This window comes from Ceratotherium simum, chromosome 25, assembly GCF_057802395.1.
Source record: "Ceratotherium simum simum isolate JZ-2026a chromosome 25, ASM5780239v1, whole genome shotgun sequence".
NCBI classification, from domain to species: domain Eukaryota; kingdom Metazoa; phylum Chordata; class Mammalia; order Perissodactyla; family Rhinocerotidae; genus Ceratotherium; species Ceratotherium simum.
The window spans coordinates 40,490,186-40,510,458 of record NC_141924.1 but is presented as its reverse complement, the minus strand read 5'-3'; the positions used below and the strand labels follow the sequence as shown (position 1 = coordinate 40,510,458).

At 36.8% G+C, this 20,273-nt stretch overlaps 1 protein-coding gene across 1 annotated transcript in view; it reads right to left on the bottom strand.

Annotated features, from left to right (window-relative positions):
* PAWR (pro-apoptotic WT1 regulator) overlaps positions 1-20,273 on the bottom strand; it is a 111,163-nt gene that overhangs the window by 41,946 nt on the left and 48,944 nt on the right. The window lies entirely within an intron of this gene.

Here is a 20,273-nt window from a genome sequence, read left to right as displayed (position 1 = left end):
ACCCACTGTGGAATGGGTTATCTGTTCCTTGCAACCAAACACATTCCTATCCGATACACTGCCCTAAAGGTTCTGAGAGCAACAAAAAAATAAATAAATAAATGTCTCTGCAGGCACTGTAAATACTAAGACACGGATAAAGCATGGTATGGCAAGAAAGATAACAGGACTTAACTGTGCAAAACGAGAAAAAAGACTGAGGCCACTGTGCAAACCAAGAAGGGTCCCTGGAGTGTCTGGAATAGAAGGAATATGGTAGATAAGCAGCACATTTGAAGACACAAGGTCTACAATGGGGGGTGTGGGAGAAAGCATCTGTCTGAGACAGAGTCTTAAACTAGGATGATGTGGAGAGGAAGCTGGTGGACAGAATGGAAAGGGCGGATTTAAGAAGCAAGCAGGCTGAGATTCCAGAGAATGTTCAGGGTCCTCTCCTGGAATGCAACTGACTGTGTGTACAGATGTCCCTCATCACGTCACCCTGCAGAAACTGGGGCTTGGGTAATCTCTACAAGAAAAATGATGATACTGGGTTACTGCTATTGCTGAGAGTAATAAACTGTCCTCAACTCTGGCCCAGGAAACGACCGTCTTCTGCCAGGATCCATGAAATGATACAGGCTAACATGTTAGCTTGCAAGCAGGGTAAGATCTCAGACCCTTCACAATTCTTGACAGAGGTGAGGAACGGAAAGGCATATGCGCTGATCACAAAGGAACATAAATAATAAATAGTCAGAGAAGCCTGGACTTCTCTTTACATAGCATGGAAAGATGTTATAGCGCTACAATTCCCTGGACTATAAGTAAACATGACCGCAACTGATTTTGGGAAAAGAACCGGTATACAGCAATTCAGGGCATAGATGAACAGGGACAGGGACAAAAAGTGCAGAGACTAGTTAACACAGCAGGCAATTTGATCCAATGAAAAATGACATATCCTAGCTGGAAAACAGAACTAATAAAAGAAATCTTGCAAAGGGTACCAGAGTTTAAGAAATTAATCCTGATTAGTAAAAAAATCTCTTAGGACTTTTTAAAAAACTTTTTCAAACCAATAGACAGTATCATGTTTAATGGCAAAATACCAACACAATTTAAAAGCAGAATCAGACTTAAGACATTGATGTCCACTATCAACATAGTCGTTAACATCACTCTGGAAGTGCTGATAAAACTAGATAAGAAGAATAAGGGATATCAATATTAGAAAAAAGACAAAATTCCATCATTTCAGATGATATTATTTTGTCAAGAAAATAACCTAAAAATATTTTAGATTAGTTCCTTAAGATGGTTTTTCAATAAGTATGCAAAAATAAATAGCTTCCCAAAGTAACATCAATAGCCAGTTAGACTATATAACTTTAATAATAACAATAAAAATAACCTAAAATACTTTATGAAAAAACTATAAAACTTTAGTGAGGGATATAAATTAAAACCTATTCTTAAATTGAGAAAAACCTAATATTGTGAAGGTATCAATAATCTGCAAATCAATTTATAAATTGAATAAAAATTGCAATCAAAATCTTAGTGGAGGGGCTGGCCCGGTGGTGTGGTGGTGAAGTTCGCACACTCAGCTTCAGCGGCAGGAGGTTAGCAGGTTCGGATCCAGGGCATGGACCAACGCACCGCTTGTCAAGCCATAGCTGTGGCAGGTGTCCCACATATGGAGTGGAGGAAGATGGGCACAGATGTAGCTCGGGGCCAATCTTCCTCAGCAAAAAGAGGAGGATTGGCAACAGATGTTAGCTCAAGGATAATCTTCCTCGCCAAAAAAAAAAATCCTTAATGGAATTTATTTGGAAAGTAGAGGTGGATCATCTGGACAAATAAATACATAAGACATCCAGAAAAATTACTTTTTAAAAAAGAGTTACGACAGAACACTCACTCTAGTTAACACTAAAATGCATAAAACCACAATAATGACAACTGTATGATGGAGGTCCTAAAACAGAAAAGAGAATTAAGTCAAGGAATTCTTCAATATATAGCACTTAGACAAGAGGTCAACCATTTAATGCTTGGCAGGGGCTGAGAAGCAAGAGTATAAAATCTGAAAAAAATAAAAAGTGGTCTCATCTCTGATATTCTACTCTGTGAAAGCAATCGTCTCTCATTCTCCAGTACCTGGACTGCAAAAATCCCTGACTGTAGGATCCCATGTCAGTAGCAGAAGCTAGAATTCTTATATCATAGTTAGTACAGATAGAAAGGAAAAGTTGAGGCAGGTAGCCATGAACTCCCTGAGCACTGGATGTTATTTTATTTCTTTCTTTTCACTTTCTGAGACCCAGCCCTCAACACTAACTCTCCCTCCTCCCACTCCCTCAATAAATGTGGACTCCCTTACCAGCACATTAAAAGGAAAAAAAAAAAAATCAGTAAATATTTGATAAATGAGTAACCAAGATGAGACAAATCAGGGATATGGACTGTGACACCCCAAGGTAAAATTCTAAATGTTCTTTTCCACAGCAACACTGTCACCCCCTGACCTGGGAACCTAGTCATCACACATACAACCTCTGTGGAAAGGGTGTGCATCTTACACTCCAGGCAGCTTTCAGAACAGGGATTACTTGATGAATCACAACTTCCCTCCAAAGTTCTAGCAACCAGTATAGTTCTTTTAGCAACAAGTATCCTACAAATTCTTTACGCTATCTTGTATAACCAGGATAAATACACCTGGAAGAACAACTTGGGGGAAATGGTGAGAAATGAGAAGAATGAAAACAAAAAAAGAGCTGAGTTAATTGAGAAAGGTGGGTAGACATTTTCTACTTCTATTTCTTACAAAGATTAATAATTCTCTAAGCACATAGCCTACTGGTATCCTTAAGGGAGAGAGAGTTGTTTTACACGGATTAGAGGGGAAGTTGCATGAGAAGTGGGTTAACAACTATTTGAAATCTAAACCAAAAAGTCAGATTTTATGAAATGACATCTTCTAAACAGAGATAACAACAATAAGCACTGTTGATTCTCATCAAGCTTTTTCTTTTCCCAAAGTTGCATTTTAGAGCGCTAATATTTTAGCAAACAAAATCCCTGAACAAAAAAGAAAATGTATAATTTTCATTGCTAATAACAAATTACTAATGTTGGAAAAAAAAGAGAAGCTATAACATATTCTAAAAAAATTATTCAGATTATTGCTACAGATCTGACAAAGTAGCCAAATAAAAAGGAAATTAGGATATTTTTAAAGTCCTATTAGTTAGAATTCAAAAAACTGCACTTCATAGGAACAGAACAGAAAATTCAGCAATAGACCCACACAGACAAATCAAGTTTACAATAAAAATGGAAACACACCAGTGGGAAAAGAAGGACTTTTCAATATATGGTTTGGGGATAACTGGATAGTTGTATTAAAAAAGATGAAATTGGGGGCTGGCCTGGTGGTGCAAGAGGTTAAGTGCGAGCGCGCCGCTGCGGCGGCCCGGGGTTTGCCGGTTCGGATCCCGGACGCGACGCACCACTTGTCAAGCCATGCTGTGGCAGTGTCCCATATAAAGCGGAGGAGGGTGGGCACAGATGTTAGCCCAGGGCCAGTCTTTCTCAGCAAAAAAGAGGAGGATTGGCAGATGTTAGCACACGGCTGATCTTCACAGGAAAAAAAAAAAAGATGAAGTTGGATTTACTCCACATACCAGGATAAATTTCGGTGCATCATTAAAAATGAGAAAAATTTGAACAGATACTCCACCAAATACAGGGATGGGAAATAAATACATGAAAAAAGGCTCAATATCATTACTTATTAGGGAAATGCAAATTAAAACCATAATGGGCTATCACTACATACACCTACCAGAATGACTGAAGTTAAAGACTGACAATACCAAGTGTTAATGAGGATTTGAAACACCTGAATACCTCCTATATTGGGAGGAGAACTAAAAATGGGTGGGAACTAAAAATGGTATAGCCATGTGGAAAACAGTTTGGCGGTTTTTTACAAATTTAAATATACACTTACCATATGACCCAGCGATTCTATGCCTAGTTATTTACCAAAAGACACGAAAACATGTTTACTCAAAACTGGTACAAAAACTTATACAAAAAAATCAGCTTTATTCATAATAGCACAGAACTGCAAACAGTCCATATATCCAACCAAATGGTGAACAGATAAACAAATAGTAGAGTACAGTCATGTAGTCGAATACTACTCAGTAACAAAATGAATGAATCTCAGAGCATCCTGCTAAGTGAAAGACACTGGAAAATAGTGACAGAAAGCAGACCAGTGGTTGCCAGGCGCTGAGTGCGAGGGGAGGCGGCTGACTGGAAAGGGGCAGAAGGAGTGATGGATACGTTCTATATCCTGATTCTTATGGTGGTTTACCCAGTCATGTACCTATGTCAAAATTCATCAAATTGCACTCTTAAACCAGTAGCATATTATTGTATGTAATAACACCTTAACAAATATGCTTACAAAAAAAGACATATCATAGAAGTACTGAACAAATGAAATGAGTTAAAAAAAAAAAATAAACCCAAATCTGATTAAGCCTCTAGATCCAACTACTAATTATAGGAAACAGGACAGAAGAACATATTAGACAACACCATGGAGATGCAGTCATGAAATACAGACGGTGCGAAACTCTAAGCAGGGGTCAGAAAACTATAAGGATGAAGGAGCAAATATTTTAGTCCTCTGGGGCCACATAAGGTCTGTTTTGTTTTTTTTTTTTTAACAACCCTTTAAAAATATAAAAATCATTCTGAGCCTTACGTCATACAGAAACAAGCCTCTGCTGACTCCTGCTATAAAAGGCAAATGGCCAATTTCTACAACTAATAAATTGCAAGAAGGAGAGAGAGGGAAAAGTAGAAGAGAAACATAAATTTGAAATTCAAAGGCATACGAACCAGTACAAATGTACTGACCTCATCCGCATCCTTATTCAAGGAAACTACTTTAAAAATTATTTAAGAGACAATTTATTTTTTTTTTTTTAAAGATTTTATTTATTTTATTTTTTTCCCCCCAAAGCCCCAGTAGATAGTTGTATGTCATAGCTGCACATCCTTCTAGTTGCTGTATGTGGGACTCGGCCTCAGGATGGACGGAGAAGCGGTGCCTCGATGCGCACCCGGGATCTGAACCCGGGCCACCAGCATCGCAGCGCGCGCACTTAACCACCAAGCCACAGGGCCGGCCCTAAGAGACAATTTAAACAATGAATATATGATGAAATTAAGTCTCAGGAGTTTCATGAGATTAAGGAACTATTTTTAACTTTTTAAGGTGTGATAGCGATTTTTTTTGTTGTTTAAAAAAAGAGTCCATATCTTTTAGAGACATACCAAAATATTTAAGAAGGAAATAATACGCCATCTGAGATTTGCTTTAAAATAACATAAGAGAGGTGGGCCAGCCCCGTGGCTGAGCGGTTAAGTGCGCGTGCTCCGCTGCTGGCGGCCCGGGTTCGGATCCCGGGCGCACACCAACGCACCGCTTCTCCAGCCATGCTGAGGCCGCGTCACACATACAGCAACTAGAAGGCTGTGCAGCTATAACATACAACTATCTACTGCGGCTTTGGGGGAAAAATAAATAAATAAAAATTAAAAAGAAAGAAATAAATAAGAGACAGAATGGGTAGTGTGTGGTAGTAGAGACAAAACAAAACCGGCCACGAATGGATAATCGTGGAAGCTGAAGGACGGGTACGTGGAGGGCTTCATTATACATCCTCATTTTTGTATATGATTGAAATTCCTATAATAAAGTTTTTAAAATAGCAATAAAATTTGTGCATTGACTAAACTAGAACTAGATAAATAACTTATTCTAAGTAGAACAACACTTCTGCCTCTAGAGAACAAAATGATGGAATATTACTTGAAAACTGTTTTTAAGAAATGAGAAATGTTTGCAATTTGATGTAGAGTGAAAAAAGTGACATACGAATAAAAATATATATTAACTATCTCTAGATTGATTTTTTCTTTTTTTTTTTTTTAATAATTGTCTGTAAAGTGTGAGATTAGAAAATTATAAGAGCTCAAATTTTGGAATCAGAGAGATCTAGATTCAAATCCCAGGCCTAACACTTAAAATATTATTAGTAACAGCATCTACTGTTAACTGAATATTTTCTAGGTGTGTAGGGCACTGTTAAGCACTAACGTCTAGCATTTCATATAATTCTCACAAAAATCTTAGGAGGCGTGTACTACTTTACGGAAGAGGCATCTGAGGATTAGCATTAAGTAACAGGCTTACGGACACAGTTGTTGAGGGGTGCAGTCAGAACTCCAACCCAAGCTGTCTAACTATAAACCCTAAACTCAATCTTTCAACTGCCAGGTGTAATCTATTCATCAGTCATGACATCCATTCAGTGCACTGCAACACAGAATTTTTATGCAGAAAAGGAACAGAACAGAAAATATTAGCACTTTTTTGTAAAACTTCTGTTTCAGATTATCTGTGAGGGTACCGGGTTACTTTGTAGAACAGAATTACTGGGAGTTGCAGGAAAAAAAGACTGGCTATGAGCTGGTGATTATTGTAGCTGGATGATAGTTACATAAGGGTTCACCGACTCTGCAGTCCTGTGTAAATTAACATTTTTATATTTCTTTTTTTAATTTTAAAGGGACTTCCTGGAGGAATTCTTGTATCAAGTTTCACTTCCATGTTTACTTCAGTCACTGACAGCAGAGTAAGCTTCCCCAGGTCTCATCCATCACTGTACAGACGCTTGTTTCCACATCACTCTGTACATTGCCTAACCTGATCCAATCCTGCAGCCCTCCTCTCCCTTCCCAATCATTCCATTGTGCCCTCTGGAATTCCTGCTGATTAACATTTTGCTCTCCTCCGCTGGCTTCCTGAACAAGGCCTTTATTTCCCCTTGTAGCTCTCTCAACTGGAAGCTATTTGTTTTTTAATTTCTCTCATATCTTCGGGCCTTTAGTGTCCTCTAACTAAAGGTTAGTGTCTCCTCTGACTACCTTTCCAGAGTAGGTCTCTCCTTTGGCCATAATGCTCTAGCCCAGTGATGCTCATTCAGTTAATACCACACCCTAAGAGGCATGGAATTTTGTGGAGGCCTTTTTGGTCATACTGATGACTAAGGGATGCTACCGGTTTATGGATCAGAAGCATGGAATGTTTTTCTTGCAATCTGAAAAATCAGTCCCTCTAAGAAAGAACTGACCCACATGTCATTCAAATGTAGAATGTAATACTGAATAGTTATGCAGGTGAAAAATCTATAATTATCTAAGGCTAACCACATTTTACTTCTAAAACACAGATTTTTCCAGGAAGACCACTACTCTATAAATCCAAGGAATGTGATATTTTGTTAGTAATCTTATAAAAAAAAAAGTTGCTCAACATTTTGGAAAATGTCACTAACAGCGAAACTATTCATGGTATTTGAGTCACTAATAAAGCACACTTTTATCAGTCCAAAAAAAAAGTTTGAAAGCCACTATGCTATGTTTTTAAAGAAGACCTTGCCTGAGGCAACAGACTGCACCTTCACAATAGCAGCATTACCAGAGAATATCATACTTGTATTACAAACGTGGCAGATATAGTACATATTCAATAAATGTTTGCTGAAGTAAATCCTGGGGTGTGTAAAGGAGAGACTAGACTGACTGGACCAGATTACAAAGGACACTGAGGCTAAGGAGGAGTTGAGACGAAGTCCTAAATATATAGAAACCAGCCAATTATTGTTTAATTTCGTGAACAAATGAGAGCTATAACACACTGTTTTTGAAAGACTAATCTTAGAGTGATACATATGTTAAATGTGCAAATAAACTTGACTTAGGAATGTTAAGGCAGTAGTTTCCTATTACTAAAATTTCTATTACTACAGCTTGAAGGTTTTTAATATATCAAAAAATTTAACGAGCTCAGAGACTGAAATAACTAAAACGGATCCATATCATGGTAGCTTTCCCCTATCAATTTTATAAAACAGAATTTCACAAAATTCAGGAGTCAGAAAAAGCAATCAACATACTATCTGCCTACTTTAAACAAATTTTCTTTTAACGTATTTTTAAATGTTTCCAATATATGGAGAAGAGCATATTCCATAGGACTTTTTACTTACATTAAAGAGAATTCTTGGACAGTAGGGCGCCATAGACAACCATCACTCACAGCTATTATTTATCCAACAACACGCATACTAAACTACCCAAGAAAATACAATTTTAAAAAATATTTCAAGTCATTGAAAAATTGTTAAAATTAATTTTTAATGAAATAAATGCTTAAGCCAAGTTGTGGATACCTTGATATTTTGACAGAATAAATTGTGTGGTATACTATCTAGTTCTTGGAAGAGTTCAGCTAGACATTGCTTCACATTCCTTTTTATTCCTTCACATTTGTTCTCTTTCATAAGAGCTGAGTCTTATAAATGAAACATCATTCATTCATTTCCAAACAATATTGATAATAGTTCACAGAATGCATTAAAAAATGCTAGTTCCTTTAGTTTTCAGAATCCTCCCCAAATTTTAATATCATTCTCTTCTATCCAAATGCCTCAGTCTATGTAACATACGCACATCTGATCTTAATATAAAGAAGCCACGCAACTTCCTTAGGTGTTTTAGTTTTTCCATAAATTTCTGCAAAGTATAAACACTTCTCTACAAAGTTCTAACACTAGGGAATAGCGTAACATTTTCTTCATATGAACGGAAATTAGTAACAGAATTACAACAAAGCTAAAATGAAATGCAAATTTCAAACAGCCAAGTAAGTTTAATTGTATCTATGTACAATAAATCATATAAATGCGACTCTAAAAGCATGCTGATTTCCCTTTGCATTTAAAAGAAAATCAAGTAAGCCATCTTAGCAAAGCTTTTAGGGAAAATTCAAAAAAACTATATAGCTCCATGAGAGGGGAAAAAAAGTTTGTATTTGGGATCACACAATTACAAATTATGAATATCGATGAGTGCCTTTCCAAAATGCAAGTTACTATATCCATGAAAGGTATCAGGGGAGCTGAGATAAATTCCGCGCTTTCTTCAACTAGGCCACGTCAACCCCACCAGCACTGCTGCTCCTTTATCTGCTTCCCTCTCCGTAATACCCTCTCCTCATCCTCCACTAGTCCTTTACCCAGCATACGTCACTCTGTCATCACTCAACCTCTGCCTCACTCTTCCCTACCTTCCCTCCCTGCTAAGCCAAGACGCTTATTTTGAAATGGTTCAAGAAAAAACCTTCAACATAATGAAAAGAAAACTGAAATAAGATCAAATTAATAACATCTCTATGTGAACAGAACTGAGCAAAATAAACAAATGACCTCTCTCCTCTCATTAGGTAGCTGAAAAAAGCCACGTGTCTATATTATAATGATTAAAAATTGCTATACACACACACACACACACAAAACCCTATGCTAGAAAGTTGGGGAACTAAATGGAGTAAATTAAAATGTGTGAATTTCCAAGACTAATTATTAAACACCCTGATTAACTTTGTAAATTAGCAACCAATCTATCACACTGAATTAGTTATGCTTTCTAACAACTTGGTAACAATAAAAGTACTTTGATTTCATGGATTTAAAAGCTGAGTTTGCAATAAAAGCTGGCATTTTAGATTAAAAAAAGAAATCTTATTTGTAAATAATCTGAAAAAACTCTCCAGAAACAGAAAATGAAAACAGAATTTAATAATTCTTCAATTTTAAAGAACCTTCCCCATTATCAAAATTCTATATCAAGTCAAACCTGTAAAAAACAGAGAGTAAAATGACAGTTACCAGGGGATTGGGGGTTGGGAATAAAATTGATGGTGTTTAAGAGTACAAACTTACAATGAGTAGTAAATAAGCCACAGGAGATCTAATGCACAGTATAGGGAATATAGATAATAATATTGTACTATAATCATGTAATGTGATAAATATGACAGCAATCGTATTACAATACAAAAATGTATCAAAGTAACACGCTGTATACCTTAAACTTACAAAATGCTACATATCAAATTTATTCAATAAAAAAATTCTATACCAATACACCGATACTATCAGATGTGACTCAGCCATGGTCAGTATCTAACCATATTACCTTGTGCTGGCGATCCCACTCACCAAGTCCTCTAAACAGCAATATTCATGATTAGAGAAGCAGCACTCTCACTTTTAGCCATTTCAACAAACAGTAATAAAGATGATGACGGTAAAAATTAAAAAACTAGTTGGGTACTTTTTATTTAAACAGGAAATGACATTTTTCCTAATTACAAAATTAATTAATGTACATTACAAAAAGAAACTTCTAAAATAGAGAAAAGAAGAAATACATCCTTATCTACACAGAAATCGAAATATAATGATATTCACCTGAAATTTGTATAATGTTATAAATCAATGCTATCGCAATAAAAAAAATCATCCTTAAACAATTGTTATCACTTTGGTACAAATCCTTCTACCAGAACTTTTTTTTTTAATTCAGATAATTGTAGGCATTCTGTTTTGAGATCTACTTATATCATCTCTTTGTTTTCAACAAAAATTTTAGTAGTGCACAGTATATCAGATTACGAATACAGCATGATTTGTTTAATCATATCAGTTCTGGACATATATCAGCTAAACAGCCTTTCATATAAATGTTTTGTACATCTCTAATTTGTACGGCTCTTTAAACATGCCACCAAATTCTCCTCCAGGAAGGTTGCAGAAGGTTGTCTCATCCTTATTATTATTTTTTTAACTCTCTCCAAACATATTAGGCAAATAATGTTTCACTGAATCCTAGTTAGCAGGATGAACTTATATTATCTCTTTATTGGCTTTATGTATTTCTTTATGTATCTTCAGTTTCTACACTGATGTCCTCTCTAAATGTTTATACTGGTTTATTCAACTCCTTAATATTTCTAAAAGCTCTTTATATAACAAGAATGGTAACCTTTGTCTATCATACATTGTCAATTTTTTTTCTAGCTCACCTTTGAATTGCTTAAGTTTTCCATTGGAAATTTTTCTCCCTGTGATTTCATGCTAAGCAAATATTTTTCCCACTTTAAGATCTAATTAACACATACATTTTCGTATTTTTACTATCTCATTTTAAACTTTTTTTTTTAATAATTTTATTTATTTATTTTTTCCCCCAAAGCCCCAGTAGGTAGTTGTATATCATAGCTGCACATCCTTCTAGTTGGTGTATGTGGGACGCCGCCTCAGCATGGCCAGAGAAAACGGTGTGGTGTGTCGGTGCGCGCCGGGATCCGAACCCGGGCCGCCAGCAGCGGAGCGCGTGCACTTAACCACTAAGCCACCGGGCCGGCCCTCATTTTAAACTTTTTAACTTATCTCATATTTGTTCCACAGTGAGGTTGGAATCTAATGGTTTTTCTTTAACACTAAGCAATTGTTCTCTCTATATACCTGGAATAATCCAGAACTGCAACACTGGCGGTGGCCTGTATGAGTAACGACTCCAGGAGTTCAGCACCCCCTCTAGGTTTCATACCCAGGGGCTCTGAGCAACCCATCTCCTCACTACCAACTCAAAATGCTATCTATATTATGTATTCTTTATACGGCTGTTTTCAGCTTTCTATTCTGTTCCACTGATCTATCTATATTAATACCCAAACCATATTATTATTTTTTTTTTTTAAAGATTTTATTTATTTTATTTTTCCCCCCAAAGCCCCAGTGGATAGTTGTATGTCGTAGCTGCACATCCTTCTAGTTGCTGTATGTGGGACTCGGCCTCAGGATGAACGGAGAAGCGGTGCCTCGATGCGCACCCGGGATCCGAACCCGGGCCACCAGCATCGCAGCGCGCGCACTTAACCACCAAGCCACAGGGCCGGCCCCAAACCATATTATTTTTATTATTAAAAGTTAATAGTACCTAGTATATCTAGCAGTTTCCTTCATTAGTATTCATTTTTAAAACTCTCTTGGCTATTCCCAGCCAATGTATTCTCCTGGTAGAATAATTATTTCAATGCATTTGAATTAATGTATAAATTATTTGGAAAAAACTGACAATATTTATTAGCTGTGACCTTGTAAAACGGGGACAACAGCAGTACCCACAGAATACGGTTGTTGCTATCCAGGTTAGCGACGAGCAAGAACTAAGGAAATGCAAGCAGACAGGTACGTGGACAGACATAGCAAAAGAGGTGGGATCTGAGTGGACTGGGGAGAGCCAAAAGCAGTCAAGTAGCAGTGACGAGGTGACTCCTAGTTTGCCAGCTCACGGTGTCACTCATGAACGCAGAAAATGTAAAGAAAGGAAACAATGAGGAGTTTGGTGTTGAGCATTTGAAATATTTGTGGGACGTACAAGAGGAAAGGAAGGACCAAGGTACAGATAAAAGGCTAAACCTCTTCTGCTAAAACTGCAGGGGGGGCTCTCAAGATGGCTCTAAATGCAGGTAAGTCAGACGACACAGGCAAACAAAAACAGAGTTCTGACAGAGGGTTCTCTAGTTTCTCTGAGATGTAATTGTGCTCTTCTGCTGACTATCATGGGTGGAAGTTTAGGATAAGGTAATGGGTGGGAGGCGGATTAACATTTAAAATAGACATTGTAGGGCCGGCCCGTGGCTTAGCGGTTGAGTGCGCGCGCTCCGCTGCTGGCGGCCCGGGTTCGGATCCTGGGCGCGCACCGACGCCCCGCTTCTCCGGCCATGCTGAGGCCGCGTCCCACATACAGCAACTAGAAGCATGTGTAGCTATGACATACAACTATCTACTGGGGCTTTGGGGGGAAAAAATAAATAAATAAAATCTTTAAAAAATAATAATAAATAAATAAATAAAATAGACATTGTAGGGAATATGACAGTGAGTGAAATAAAAATACGTAAAGGATTTCCAGACAAGGCTGAGGGTCTAACTCAGAATGAAGACACCAAGACTTCAAAATGCCACCAATCTATAATATCAGCTGTTACTAATTTAAAGCTCATTACTGCTGTGAGTCTAATCCTACTATGAAAACTTACTTATCAATATTTTCAGCAAGTGTCTAATTGTTTTTGGAATGAGTGTGGAGGAGGGTCTTTCCATACCCCTTAATTGTTCAAACAGGTAACTCAGAAGCAAGTCTTGACAAGCTGGATAGTAACTGTGCAATTATAACTTTTGAACATAACTTTGTTAATATCATTTTCCATCAATATCTGACTTTCCCCCACTGGAATTTTTTTTCTTTTAAGTTACTAAATTTAGTGAGAAAAACTCCAGGATCATACTAGTTTTAGGTGCAAATTCTCTCCACAGCTTTCTATTATACATTTTCTTTTATTATTTACAACCCAAGTCTCAACCTAATTAGACTCATTTTAATACTTAGCAGTTGAAAGTAGCAGACTTGGGTACTTATAACATAAAAATCCCTCAATATGAGTCACAGAAACAATGCTCGAGAAATAAACTAGGCACTAGTATAAGGAAAGACTATCTTCAGAAGGAACTAGCAAAACAGGCAAATGTGTAAACTATATTCTATCTTAAATGTATCAATGACAGCTCTTAAACAAGCACAGTGCTGAGATGGGAAAGATAAACACCACCCTCTCCAGTTCAATAGCTCACAAATTATTGATTACACTCCTGGAAGAGCAGTGATGTGAATAATCAAAGAAAATAACCCAAAATATCTATATTTAGCTTTCAACGATTGTCAGATTTAAACAATCCAGTATTCACAGTCTTCCTTCAGCTACATCCAATAACGCAATCTAATCTCATGATAGTTATTCTTCAACTTCCTAGATGTTTGGGCAATTTACTTAATCATTCCACGCTTTAGTTTTCCTAATCTGTAAACGAGGATAAGAGCAACAGTTATACCCCATAAAATTGTCAGGATTAAAGGAAATAATGTATGCAAAAAGCTAAGAACAGTGACTGGCACATAGTATTTAGTAAATGTTATATTATCATATTATCATTATTATTGTAACTCCCATCAAAGAACACTCAGATGTATATATAAACATGCTAATAATAATAACAGCTAACTTTTACTGGACACTTACTACATAATAGGCATTATTCTAATGTTTTGTTTGGATTATCATTTAATCCTCACAGGTAGGTACTATTACCACCCCGTTTATAGATTTCTTTGGTCAATGCTGTTTCAACTGGAATCACCTTTTCCTTACTTCTCTATGCTAATCCAACTACAAGTATTCAATTCTTCCACATAGCAGGCACTTTGTATTTACTGAATATTTATTTATTGAATGAAACCTTGTCTGATTATTTCAAATGTAAAAATCAGATTATAAATTCTCAATTTCTTAATTTTTAACTCATTCTAGTTCTTGATTACATACCAGACAGCATTGCTCCCTTCTTTCATGTCTACAAATCCTATTTACTTACTCAGATTTTAAGGTTCCCAAAGACAGGAACCTCATCCAGTATTGTTTCTGGATTCTTCAGTCTCTTGTCAGTAATACCTACAGAATGGGAACTTAATACATAAATACAAATGCATATTCCCTAATTTAATATTTCTTAAGACCCTCCTATAAAAATTTTAAACAATTTTAACAGCAAATTTATTCACTTATTCAAAAACATTCCTCTTGCTTAAAAATACAATTTGAAAAATGCTCATGTACACGGAAATAACTTCTGGTAACTACTTGCTATTTTATTCCAGTCAATTTCACCATAGATTCTAATGAGAAACATAGAATTTTTAAGAACTCATATACAGCATGCTTTAAGAAACACTATACAAATGTAGTAAAACATCATTTATTCATCACTGAACAAGCAAAACTTCCCTATGTCTTAAATAATTAATATGGATCACCCTCAACCTCAAACCTCTCCTCCCCTAAATAATGAAAAGCAGTGATAAATACATTCAGAGGATCTGAAATTAAGTCAAGTCTAAAAGGATTGCAGGCAGAAGCCCTGAAACTTTTAAAACAAGTTATATCTTACTAGTTTTTGTGGAAATGTTTATTTATAAGAATACTAAGAAATTCCTATAGTCAAACTCCTTATTGAGATTTTGGGAGGCAGGGAGAGATAAGACTACAGAACAGAAGGCAATCTACCGCATATTAAGATTTCTCCAATGCAATATGCTTTTTCCGAGAATTCAGAAATATTTGGATAAACAAAAATGACAGAATAATTTGTATACATACTTGAACAAAAGGAATGATAGCACTGAATCCTTTGGAACTGAGCAATTATCCTGGAATCTCATTCATGCTTGGAGAAACAAAACCACCAAACAGCTTCTCTATCTCCTTTACCAAGAATTTTCAGTAAAAAACATCCCCAGTTGGTCAATACTACTAAAAAGCAATTACTAAATAAAGGAAGATTATAGGAAAAAGGACCCTAAAGAATAGGTTGAGAGTCATAGTTTTGCTAAGGTTTCCTCACGCACAGCACAAAGCTTGGTGCCCAGATTCTACAGAGGACCTAACGTTTTTGGTTTAGTGTCTGTCAACTTCATCTTCAGTCTTCTTTTCCCCTAGGAACATTCATCTGGCCCCTCTCAAGAAACTTTACTTTTCTGTTTAAATTTCCTTGTCCCCTATGCACATCCCCTCCTCCCACCAATATAGTCAATCTGAAAATAATTTAAACATATAAATGATTCATACTAATACATAATTCCATTTTTAAGAACTGTTCCTTTCACAAAAAATAAAAAGTTTATGTCTATATAAAACAAACTACAATGATCCTGAATGTAAGCCACCACTGAGCACAGAGACCTAATATTACACCAGTGTAATATTAGGTAAATGAATGAACAACATGTAAACTAATTAATCTACTTTAGCCTAGCATGCTCCCCACCCAGCAAGGGTCTTCTCTTAGCACTCCTTTAGTCCTAAATCCTCCACTTCTCTCCCATCCCTCACTCGGCCCCAAGACTCAAGGACTCAGTCCTTTAGCCCAAGCCTGCAATCTACTATGACCCAAGCAGGCAATCCCACCTGCATGACCAAGAGAGATTCTGCTGCCTCGAGCTCTTTAATAGTTCGGATACACACATCTCGGGCATGAAGAAGAGAAAGGACCTAGGAGAAAACTGGTTAGCTGGGAGCACAGCTTAAAGGAACTCAATCCTAGAATAGTTTGATGGGTAGGAATCCTGGATGCGAGTTTAGGAGTATATGTATATGTGCATTTGAGAGCCTCAGGTTAGGGGGAATGACCAAATTGTACTGACAACGGTTAGACAGTAAAGAAAGTAAAAAAAAGAACTAAAAATTTAATCCTTTACCATACAACACCTATCAATAAATGGTGGGTTCATTTTACTGTAACTTTCATTAGGTAACAAACTCTTTGTGCCCTTAATTCTCAGGTTTTGTTGATTATACAAAGGTAGTTAACTGGTGTTTTTTTTAAAAAGTTTTTAGAGAGAACACTACTCATGTTAACTCAAAGACAGTAACAATAACAGCTAACAATTATACAGCACTGATGTGCCAGGCACTGTTCTCAGTGCTTTTCAGAGCATAACTCTCTTAACCTTCACAACAACCCTCTAAGATTTAGGTACCATTATTACCCCTACTGTACAAATCTGGAAGCAATAAAGCAACGTGGCTCAAGTCACACAGCTAACAAGTGATGGACTGTGATTTGAACTCAGACAATCTGGCTGCAGAGCCTATGCTCCTAACAACTAGGCCATATTTACTATTTTGTGCTGACAGCTCGTTCTCCGCTTTTACTGATATAAAGAAGGTCCCAAATACAGCAGATATTTTATACAATGTGTATTAACAGGATTAAGGAAGTTTAATGATTTACCAAGAGAAACTGCATAATGACCTCTTTCCTGAGCTTTTGGAGGAATCATAAATACTTATTTATCTAAGATGCTAAAAGGGGAGCCGGAGGGGTGGTATAATGGGAAAAATATATTTCATTGAATCTAAGATGCCATTGCCTGAAAACATACCATTATTTTATTTTATGTGCCACTGAGAAAGAAAATTCTGCCACAGTATAATACATTATTATTCTAAAACATACCCTAAATAAAAAGTGAACAAAAGTATAACTTAGTCAATGAACTACAGTCACTGATCAAGGACACCTTCAATATATGGTTGCTTACGAGATGAGACCAAGTAAAAGAAAACCAGCATTTCCTAAAATCTGCTATATCATTCTGGGAATCTACATATTTGCAAGAAATTAAAGACTTGAGAACAACCTAAGACTGGGGTTTAAGTTGTGGTTGTAGAGAACCTCAAGACAACATGAGAATTTGGTTTACCAAACATGCCCAGGTTAGGGCACATGTATTAGTCAGCTAGAGCTGCTGTTACAAAACACCACAGACTGGGGGGCTTAAACAAAGGAAATTTATTTTCCCACAGTTCTGGAGGCTGGAAGTCCAAGAAACGTGTCAGCAGGGTTGGTTTCTCCTGAGGCCTCTCATTGGTTTGCAGCAGCTGCCTTCTCACCGTGTCCCCAGGCCTTTTCTGTGCATGTGTGCATCCCTGGTGTCTCTCTTCTTACAAGGACATCATCGGTCATACAGGAATAGTACCCCACTCTTACAATCTCATTCAACCTTAATTATCTCCTTAGAGGTCCTATCTCAAATACAGTCATACGAGGGTTAGGGTTTCAACATATGAATTGGGGGGGGGAGTTAGGACAAAATTCAGTCCATAACAACATATAGCTCTGCTTAGTGGCACCCATTCCTGGAATACAAAACATCCTATCTCTTACTGCAACAAGCTACTGTTGAGGTAACAGTATTCAACACAAAATCATTTCTACAATAGGATGAACAATTCAAAAAAAAAAAAAAAAAACCCAGAGGAGCTCTTCATTTGAGACTAAAATAAATTAGAATTTTAAAAATTTGGAATTTTAAAAAATTGTTTAAGCCTCAAGAAAGTATCCTTATTTTTGGTTCTTGCTATATTCTTTACACTAGAATCAATTCATATATATATATATATATATATATATATTTTTTTTTTTTTTTTGTGAGGAAGATCAGCCCTGAGCTAACATCCATGCTAATCCTCCTCTTTTTGCTGAGGAAGACCGGCTCTGAGCTAACATCTACTGCCAATCCTCCTCCTTTTTTTCCTCCCCCCGCAAAGCCCCAGTAGATAGTTGTATGTCATAGTCGCACATCCTTCTAGTTGCTGTATGTGGGACGCGGCCTCAACATGGCCGGAGAAGCAGTGCGTCGGTGCGTGCCCAGGATCCGAACCCGGGCCGCCAGCAGCAGAGCGGGCACACTTAACCACTAAGCCACGGGGCCGGCCCCTCAATTCATATTTTATATTACAAAGGCAAATCATGCTTTCAGGCAATTTTCACACATTATTTTCTACATTACTTAAGAATAAGAACCACTACTTACCTTTGATTCACGAGCACCTCACGAAGTGCATGGCTTATAGTAGCCGCTCAATAAATATCAGAGGGAAGAAGAGTGGAAGGAGAGAAGAAGGAAGTTAGTTAGATATTTATCAATTTAGGGTACAGCACTCTTAATTCTTATCTGCTTTTAGTCTGGTACCCTGCAGATTACTTGAACCACAATACTTATTCAAAGAAGGTATAACGATACATACAGCAAGTTTAAGGTCTAACACAGACTTCAGCTGGTTCTTAGCTTCATGTCACAGTTCACAAAAGTAGAAAGCAAGAAGATCTTATGAACAAAATGTACAGCTCCCCCCAGTGAGCATTTAAATGCTATTTGAAAGCAGAAACAGAAACAGTTTAAAGACTTTTGAAAGTTTATAGGCCTATATAATTGCTAGGAAGTCTACTAGTCCAAAAGCTGGCTTTTGAAGCCAGCTGTTTCAACAAGAAATTTTTACAGGGGCTGGCCCCGTGGCTTAGTGGTTAAGTGCATGCGCTACGCTGCTGGCGACCCGGGTTCGGATCCCCGGCACGCACCCACCCACCACTTCTCCGGCCATGCTGAGGCAACGTCCCACAGACAGCAACTAGAAGGATGCGCAACTACGACATACAACTATCTACTGGGGCTTTGGGGAAAAAAACAGAGGATGACTGGCACAGATGTTAGCTCAGAGCCGGTCTTCCTCACAAAAAAAAAAAGAAAAAGAAATTTTTACAAAAATTTATCTCTTCTCCCCCCAAAAGCCTTCACAAAACAAAGCATTTACATATAATATGTACTCTAAACCCTACATACTCAGAAACCATCCACTAAGTAGTCAGCACAGCAGCCCTGGTTTATTATCTTTGTGGCTCCAATCTATAAAGGGAAAAAATGTAGAAGCACAGAGTAAGCTAGAGCTACATGAAAAGAAATAGGCTTGAATGGTTTTTTCAGCTGTCAAGGAATATAAGAATGTACACAGCAAAAATAAAGCAATAGCTAAATGTTTGGTTGGGGTCTTAACCACATAAAAAATATTTCAGTGGCAGTGGACTGAATAACAGATACATGAACAAAGTGAACCATTTTTGGTCTACCATTTGATTTGTGTCCAGGCTTCTCTATAGATTTAGACAATTTAGCAGGAAAGCAAATGGTAAAATAACACTACTTTGATTTGACACATCTGAATCAATGAACATTAACACACAACAGTTATTTAGAAAGGAAAACATTCCTTCAGTACAAATGTGCTTATTATGTGGTTTCTTTTCTTTGTAATTGAAATTTAAGGTTTGTTTAAATTGCCAAAATCCCCTATCATTAGGTTTTAGTTTATTTTAAAAGGATCCCAAGTTCTTGCTCTCATATGTCAGAACTGAACAAGACTTTTATAATGAGAGAGAAAACAAAATGTCTACAGAAAATGATAAGTTCATTTTGTCTTAATTCTGACATTTACTGAAAAATGCTCTTATGTAGCATACTTTTCAAAGCCTTTTAAAGAATGATAATAATATGCCTTTCCCATTACATAGTTCAGATCAAATTATATGCCTAACAATTACAAGCATGAAGTATTCATTTACATACCTTCCTTCAGTGTTCAGAACATGTTTACTGTTAACCAAATCATTTATGTTAAAGATTTAAATAGGACCCTAGGTAACAAAATTCCATTTCTCCATCCTTCACTTGTTTTCTTATTCCCTTTATCAAATAACTGGTATTTAAATAATCCCTTCCTTCAGAAAGTTTAAAAAAAAGAAAGGTTTTACTTCTATCAATGATTCACTTTTTAAAAGTCAATTAACAAAGAGGAAGCTTTGGGGGCCGGCCCGGTGGCGCATGAGTTAAGTTCGCAC